The 5,915-nt window shown below is 43.7% G+C and overlaps 1 long non-coding RNA gene across 1 annotated transcript; it reads left to right on the top strand.

Annotated features, from left to right (window-relative positions):
* The first annotated feature begins 1,584 nt into the window (after positions 1-1,584).
* Positions 1,585-5,656, top strand: LOC109758882 (uncharacterized). Its single transcript, XR_002231920.4, has 3 exons — positions 1,585-1,928; positions 3,816-3,898; positions 5,281-5,656. It is a non-coding gene; the product is annotated as an uncharacterized lncRNA (long non-coding RNA).
* The last annotated feature ends 259 nt before the right edge of the window (positions 5,657-5,915 follow it).

Below are 5,915 nucleotides of genomic sequence, written 5' to 3'. Positions count from 1 at the left end.
CGCACCACTGTCGAGATACTACTCGGGAGCCGGGGGCGTGGCGTAGCCGCCGTTGCTGAAGGCGGCGTTGAGCATGGCGAGGTGGTCCCATGAGGGTTGTGGGGGCTGATAGTACGGAGTGGACGGCACCGGCGAGGGCGTGAAGGCAGGGTACGCCAGGGCGTGGGCGCCGGGTCGGGGCCCAAGAACACCGGGGGCGTTCGGCGGGATCCAGCCAGGGCGGGGCATCGGGAGAGCCATCCCGTACAGGGCAAAATACCCCGTGAAGGGAGAGAACGAAGGTGCCTGCTGACCGCGCCCAGAGTGGTCGCCGCGCCCACGGCCATGACCGCGCCCGCGGCCACGGTCACCGCCGTTACCAGAGCGGTCACCACGCCCGCGACCAGAGGAGTGGGACGGCGGGTGGGGGGCGTCAGGGGCGCGATCATAGGAGCGGTCGGCCGCACGATCACCCTGGCCGCGACCACCAGAGGAGCCGGCCGAGGAACCGCCGCCCGAAGAGCTGCCGCCCGCCATGGCGAACACGGAGGCGCCTTCCTCCGCCGCGCGCTGTGCCTGCGACTCCTCCGCAAGGACAACACGGGAGAGGACGGTGTCGAAGGGGAGGCCCTGGTCGCCGAGGACGACGCGGATGGTGTTGAGCCGCTTGTCGAGGCCGTGAAGAAACTGCGTGGTGAGATCCACCTCGGTAACGGCGTGGTCGATGTCAGCGAGGGCGTCGGTGAGGAGTTTGAGACGGCGAGTGTACTCCGACACCGAGAGATCACCCTGCTTGAGGTTGCGGTATTGGCGGTTGAGGATCATGAAGCGGGCGTCGCGATTGGCGAGGGAAGAAATCTTTGATCTTGTGCCAGAGGGCGTAGGTGGTGGTGGCGCCAACAACGTGGTCACACGTGGTGTCCGAGAGAGTGGCATAGATCCACAGAACGACATGGGCGTCGAGCTCAAGGTATTGGGACGGAGCATTGGGAGGTGGAGGGTGGTCGAGGAGGTAGGAGACGCCGTAGCGAACCAGGACCATCAGGAAGAAAGTCTTCCACTTATGATAATTGTGATCGGCAGGATTGAGAAGGAACTTAATGTGGTTCGTGATGTGATCACGAAAAATGGGATGGGGAGCGGCGGTGGCCGGCGAGGGCGCGAGGGAGGAGCCGGCGGTGGTGAAGAGAGGGGCAAACTGAGAGGCCGTGGCGGGGAAGGAGCCGCTGAATGGGGTGGGGGACATGCCGAAGACGAAGGGAGGGGTGGTCGGGGCGGTGGCCGGGGAGGTGCCGGCGGCAGGCGCCGAGGAGGTGGAGGAGAGGGTGCCCAGCGACGTGGCCGAGCTCGTGGCGGTGGCGGAGGAGGAGGAGTCGTCCGCGACCATGGAGAGGGTCCTGGCGACTAATACCAAGTTGGAAAGTGATTTCCTTGATTGATTCTGTTTACACATCAGAGTATACATAGGGAGAGAAAGTCCCGAAAGATATGGCACGCAGGCCCTCAGATCCTACAATCTAGGATCGTTACAACATGCCAGTTTAATGTTATAAGTGGTAAAAAAAATATACTACTTAACAAGTTCAACTCTCCTGCTGCAGTGCTGTCCAAATAAAATTAAAAAAATCATTCCTGCTACGCGGCTTACTATCTTCTCACACTTCATATCAATGGACTATTCCTCTTCCACATAGTTCCTTCTAAAAGGATATTCTTCGGATGAGCAAATTGCTTGCTTCCGGCGACCTGCTGGGCTAAGATTCTCGCTGGATCCGCTCTTGCGCCAAGGAGGGCATGCGGTGGCGCGGCCGGCGGCCACACGGAGACGCCGGCATAGGCGAGCTTTCGCGAGGTGAACCAAGTAGCTATCGACCTGCGTGGAGCAGCGCGGCGCAGCAGTCACTAAGGAGCGGAACCTGGGTGCATCAGTGCGGCAAGTAGCAGTGCAGGTTTGGCCTTCAACTATCTTGCCTAGTCAGTACCTAGTTCAGCTAGGTATGCGTCTGGCCCAAATACATTTTGTCTGCAAAATAATTTTGGTCGGATTTTTTGAGGGTTAGTGAGAAAAAAAATAAGCCTAAGTCTGTGAGTCCCCATCATATGCTTGTTCGTGATGTAATAATATACGCCCCGGATAAGCTCAATCCATCTTTCCATCGTTTTAAATTTCATTGTGGCTTTATATGGAACAATTCGCAGTCGATGATTTTGATTAAATTTTTTCATAGTATTCCAGATGGATTTCCAACTCAATCTTTTCAAATACTGTTGAGCATTTTTGTTCTCATATATTCTAGGCCATGCTAGTACATTGTAGTTTTAGCAAATGTTGCAGGCACATCAGAGCATTGACCAACCACACAAATGCAATGCTAAATTGATTAAGATCAAATGAATGTACTGGCCATTCTCTCTTCTGAATAGTATACAATACTTGAATTGTTTGAAAACAAAATGTCATATTGTTCATACATATTGATCATATATAAAAACACACTATATATTCCAATTCTCGGATACATTAAAATGATAAATATTGGATAAAGTATTGTCCCAAAATTTTTCTGGAAAAGGCCCTTCCTCTCTTGGGTCTTGTTTAGCGTACTTGATCTTTGAGTTGATGATTACATCATCTTGATGCTATTAGTCTTTTTGGTCAAACTTCGTGTCATCCTTGTGGAGCCTTCATGTTCAACTTTTGTCTTTTTGTTTTTTGCATGAACACTTCTGGTGCTGTTGGGCACTGCCTTGTCTAATTTTTCAGATATACTATTTTCCACTTCTTCATCTTCCGAGTCTGATAATACAACAGATCTTCGCCTCCTTTTCCCACAATCGACACTCGTTGATGATTTTTGATGTTGATGCTCCTTCTGATGTATTGTACTCCCATTGCTTTTATCTTCTGGCTCCTCTTTCACAGGGACCAACCCACATATGTTTTTGCTAAGTTCACACTTGCTGATTTGTACCTGCAAAAATCACATAAATGGATGAATTAAGAGATGAATTTATGTAAAGAAAAGCTTGTACAGTGAAGTATACAATCACCATTTTAACTGGCTCATTCGGTTTCTTTGTTTCTTGTTTTAACATGTTGTCCACTTCATCATCCATCAAATCCTATTGAGCACAATGGATCAAGAATTGTAGATACTTGCTTCAATAGTTCCATATAAAAGAGTATAATAATTGGTGTTTAAATAGATTTGATAGTTTAATAGACCATTACCTCTTCAGCTTTATCCTCTAAGTATCGCTTCTCAAGCTTCTCATCAGGCACAAATATTTTCTTTACTGCATAGTTCTGCATGCCTAGAGTGAGGTTCTTATTGTTGAGTTTGAATCGAAAGATAAGTCTTTGTCCACATAATTCTTGTATAATCTTTGGGATTTCTTCAGATTTTCCATCTAAGGGTCCAACAGGAATGAGACTGATGTATTGAGCATTCTTTCAGCCTCTTCATCAAATAAAGTGCAACTTGTAGTAGCACTGTGATCACTAATTTGAAGCCGAATACGATACCTAGAATCACATTTCGTTAGTGTAACGCAAATGTGATAGTACATAATGATGGTCAAATCAAGAGAATATGCTTACCTAGGTGTTAAACCTTCTGGATACGTATCACAATTCTTGCAATAATAATTATGTGATTCTTTCATAGCAATTTTGTTGCAAACATCGCATGACATGTACCACCATTGAATATTTTCTTGTAACCGATCAATTGTAGCTATTGTTGTGAACACAAAGTCCTGAAAGTTGATGAAGAAAATATAGCTCTTTAAAGAATATGCAGTCACTCATACAAATATGTCAAATACATCTGTAGGTATTGGAGGCTTCTACAATATCATGTCTGAGAAGAGTTCTGAATTCATTACCTCATCTGTTGGGTTGTCGTGCCTAATTCCAGTAAGTTTTTTTAAGGTTATCCTTCTGTAAAACATTTGATCTTCCAGTGTCCCTTGAGTACTTTTATCTATCTCCATCATTTTTGGTAAAGTTTCTTCGGTGGAGTGGCTATAAAAAAAGTTAGTAAATGAAGATATATTATGAAATTCTATATGACCAGAACCTACAAATTGTGCTTAATACCTGCCACGAAGTTCCCAAGTCTCGGGTATATCTGGATTCGTATATAATCTTGTGGCGCTAGTTGACTTTAGGCACAAACCTATTTAATGAACAATAAATCGGTTAGATTTATTATTTTGGTATGAAAAAAAAGACATGTAAACATATTCAACTTACCATTGAATTTTTGCACCATTGTTGAGGTAACAATAATAACTGTTTGATTGCCAATTACATCCTCACTTAAATGATGAGCTAATCTTCCCCATAACGATACTCTGATTCTATCACCCCTGAATAATTCATTCCAACGTAATTAATGGTAATAATAATATAAGTGGAAGAAATCAGCCTTTATCCTTTAGTGAAAAGTTGATACATGGATACACTTACTTTGGCATTAGAATTTCAAATTGACGTACATCTGCAGGTGTTTTCTTCTTTGTTATCCTTGATTCTATTGGCTTAATCTTGGTAAGTAACCCAATGACATCTGCAAATTAGAAGATTAAAGACTTCAAAAATTAGAAAGTTATTCATTTGAGTTTATTATACAACCACCAAGAAATGACATCAAATTTAAATTGTCCACTTGGAAGTAAGAATATGACTATCAACATACCTGAGCATTGTTGGTCTTTTTCTAGACGTTCTTGTAGGGTATCTTTGCTAGCAAACTCAAAGTAGTAATCTGGAAAATTATCCAATGAACCTTTCATCTCCTTTAATTTTGTGTTGTATAAAAAAGTAATTTTAATTTCATTGCTGACTGGTCGATATTTTGTCAAATCTACAACTTTAAAATTGCTAAAAGCATATATAGAACCCTCGTTGATCTTTGCTCTGTAAGTGTCTATTAGATTCTTCCAAATAGTAGCATGAACTGTATGGCCCTTCAAAATTTAATGAAAGAAAAATCTTAGTAGTAATTTTAACAATAAAACAATCCCCACTATTAATGATGTGAAGAAAATACCTGCTCATCCATCAAGATCATATCGATGCTTATAAGTTCATCAGTCGAAGGATTGATCGAGTCCCACATTCTCATTACTTTGGCTTTAATATCCCTTTCTGTCCTCTTGTGGTTAACTCACTCAACTTCGTCTACGCCATAGAAACGTTGCCTTCAAAACAATTTTAGAAGGAGTGGTTCATATGGTAATGCAATAATGAAATTTGGTTAGAAAGAAGTGTTCTAACTAATGGTTAATGAACAGGAAAACATGACGTTCATAAGGAGGTTGCAAAGACATGCAGGGATGGAAAGATGTAAATAGACCTCAAGATTTAAGCTATATATATTACCCAAACTTGATGTTTCTGTCGTTTCTTCTTCCGTCCTTCGATGTGCTGGGCGTCCCGACGTATGTCGCCCCTTCGATTTGTGTGGATATGTTATTGTGTGGATCTCCCTTCAATGGGTGTTATGGCGTCTATTATTCCGTGGGTGTTCTGGGGTGTTTGCCCCAACCTTTATATTAGTCAAAGGTTGCTGAGTTTGAATTCTGTACGGACGACTGTCCGCTGTAAATTATTTTGTTTGCAATAGTATACGACCGTATCCTTGACTAATGGCAATCCGTTTCAGAGTCCTCCACGTGCAATAGTATATGTCCGTGTACACTTGCCTAATATTATGTGCAATAGTATACGTCTGTTTCAGTTTCTTTTTTCAGGTGCAAAAACATTCACGTGCAATAGTGCACGTCCGTGTGCAGTTTCCTAATATCAACCCGTTTCAGTTTCTTTTTTCAGGTGCAAAAAAATTCACGTGCAATTATTATATCTCTATCTCTATTATATACTACCTAAAAGAAACGTAAGGTTCCGTCTCCCCTCTTACGTCGTACCT

Source organism: Aegilops tauschii, chromosome 2 (assembly GCF_002575655.3).
Source record: "Aegilops tauschii subsp. strangulata cultivar AL8/78 chromosome 2, Aet v6.0, whole genome shotgun sequence".
NCBI classification, from domain to species: Eukaryota; Viridiplantae; Streptophyta; class Magnoliopsida; order Poales; family Poaceae; genus Aegilops; species Aegilops tauschii.
The sequence above is the reverse complement of the archived record's forward strand: the minus strand, read 5'-3'. Positions and strand labels throughout refer to the sequence as shown.